Source organism: Magnolia sinica, chromosome 3 (assembly GCF_029962835.1).
Source record: "Magnolia sinica isolate HGM2019 chromosome 3, MsV1, whole genome shotgun sequence".
Taxonomy (NCBI): domain Eukaryota; kingdom Viridiplantae; phylum Streptophyta; class Magnoliopsida; order Magnoliales; family Magnoliaceae; genus Magnolia; species Magnolia sinica.
Genome location: NC_080575.1, coordinates 32,769,303 through 32,772,148, shown reverse-complemented (window position 1 = coordinate 32,772,148; position 2,846 = coordinate 32,769,303).

Sequence of the window (2,846 nt, the reverse complement as noted above, 5' to 3'; positions counted from 1 at the left end):
CACGGAATCGCTTCAACCCATTTAGTGACATAGTCTACAGCGAGCAAAATATATAGATTTCCAAAAGATTGGGGGAATGGTCCCATGAAATCAATGCCCCAGCAATCAAATGCCTCGATGATAAGAATGGGATTCAAGGGAATCATATTTCGACGGGACAATGCTCCCAATTTCTGACAACGCTCACAAGCTTTGTAAAACTCACAGGCCTGTAAAAGCCACACTGTAAAATCTTAGCTATGGTCTTTTTGGCAGAAAAGTGACCATCACAGGCCTGTGAGTGACAAAAGGAGATGACACTCTGATGCTCATCATCTGGCACACATCTCCTCAGGATTTGGTGTGGGTAGTATTTAAACAAATATGGATCATCCCAGAAAAAGTTGCGTTCTTTGGTAAAGAATTTCTTCTTGTCTTGTGTAGTCCAATATGTCGGTATGGAACCTGTGGCAAGATAATTAGCGATATCCGCAAACCAAGGTGAATGGGAGACTCTGAACAGTTGTTCATCAGGGAACATATCATTGATATGGGTCACCTTAAGGGAATCAGAAGTATTAAGGTGAGAAAGGTGATCGGCCACTACGTTCTCTACTCCTTTTTTATCTTTAATTTTCAAATCAAATTCTTGGATTAGAAGGATCCATCTTATCAGACGGGGCTTAGAGTCATTCTTAGAAAGAAGATACTTGAGTGCCGCATGATCTATGTAGATAATGATCTTAGATCCGATCAGGTATGACTTAAATTTGTCCAAGGCGAACACTACGACTAAGAGTTCATTTTCCATAGTCAAGTAGTTGACTTGGGCAGGATTTAGAGTCCTACTCACATAATAAATGACGTAAGGCCTCTTATCTTTTCTCTGACCTAGAACTGCTCCAAGAGCATAATCAGAAGCGTCGCACATAAGCTCAAAAGGAAGGCTCTAGTCGGGTGGTTGTATGATGGGTGCACTAGTCAACATGCCCATAAGCTTAGTGAAAGCTTCCTGACATGGCTCAGTCTACTCGTATGGTGCATCCTTTTGAAGTAGATTACATAAAGGACGAGAGATGAGACTAAAGTCCTTTATGAATTTTCTGTAAAACCCAGCGTGTCCTAAGAAGGATCGCACGTCCCGTATATTCTTGGGTGAAGGTAGGTTAGAGATAAGATCAATTTTTTCCTTATCCACCTCGATTCCTTTGGACGAGATAATATGTCCAATGACAATTCCCTTACGAATAATGAACTGACACTTCTCCCAATTAAGTACCAAGTTCTTCTCTTCACATCTTTTTAGCACACATTTAAGACTTTCTAAACACTTGCTGAAAGATGAACCGAAAATAGAGAAATCATCCATGAAGACCTCTAGATATTTCCCCACCATGTCAGAAAAGATACTCGTCATACATCGCTGAAAGGTGCCAGGGGCATTACATAATCCGAATGACATCCTTTTGTAGACAAAGGTGCCATAGGGACATGTAAATGTGGTCTTTTCCTGATCCTCAGGGGCGATTTCAATCTAATTGTAGCCCGAATATCCGTCAAGGAAACAGTAATAGGAATGACCAGCTAGCCTTTTTAAGATTTGATCAATGAAGGGCAAAGGAAAGTGGTCCTTCCTCGTGACGGTATTCAGTTTCCTGTAGTCAATGCACATTCTCCAACCAGTAGTAACTCTAGTCGGCACGAGTTCATTATTGGCAAGGCTATGATGGTGATCCCAGACTTCTTAGGAACTACCTGAGTTGGACTCACCCATTGACTATCGGATATGGGGTATATGATACCCACATCCAATAGTTTAAGAACCTCGACCTTAACCACTTCCCTCATGTTTGGATTTAGTCTACGTTGTGATTGCCGAGCGGTCTTCGCATTATCCTCAAGATATATGCGGTGAGTACAAATCGAGGGGTCGATTCCCTTGAGGTCCGCTATCGTCCATCCAAGGGCTCCCTTATGCTCAATGAGAGTAGATATGAGCCTACTCTCCTGTTCTTTTTTCAGATGGGCAGAGATCACCATCGGGTACGTCTCATCTTGACCTAAATAGACATATTTCAAATTAGAGGACAAAGGTTTTAGGTCAAGCTTCGGTGGCTTGAGGTTAGACGGTAGAGGCACTACATCAGTTTGGGGCAACTCTTCAAATTGTGGCCTCTACCGGTTAACTTCAAGTACCGGTGTAGTATCAAGCAAGGCACACGTCTCCCTAATCATGTCATCATCAAAATCATGGGAGTGGGCCAGGCATGTCTCTAGAGGGTCAGAGGATAAGGTCAGAGGTGTCGTATCTTCCACGAAAGAGTCAATCATGTTAATATCATGGAAGTCGTCATCATTCTCTAAGTTTCTGCCGTTATTGAAAAAGATGTTTAACTCCAATGTCATATTCCCAAAAGACATAGCCATGACACCATTCCTGCAATTGATAATTGCGTTTGAAGTGGCAAGGAATGGGTGACTAAGAATGACAGGAATCAGAGTGTTCATGTTATTGATGGGTTCGGTGTCCAAGATGATAAAATCTACAAGGTAGTAAAATCTATCGACCTGGACCAACACATCCTCAATTATCCCTCTTGGTACACGAACAGAGTGATCGGCAAGTTGGAGTGTGGTTAGGGTGGGTTTTAATTCCCCCAAACCTAACTGTCTGTATACTGAGTAGGGAATCAGATTGACGCTCGCTCCTAAGTCAAGAAGTGCATGATCAATTCGATGGTCCCCGATTACACATGATATGGTTGGGCTACCAGGATCTCTGAATTTCTGTGGCACGTCTTGCTTTAGGATGGCATTCCCTTTCTCGGTCAAGAAGATCTTCTTTTGAATACTCTGCCGACGTTTGG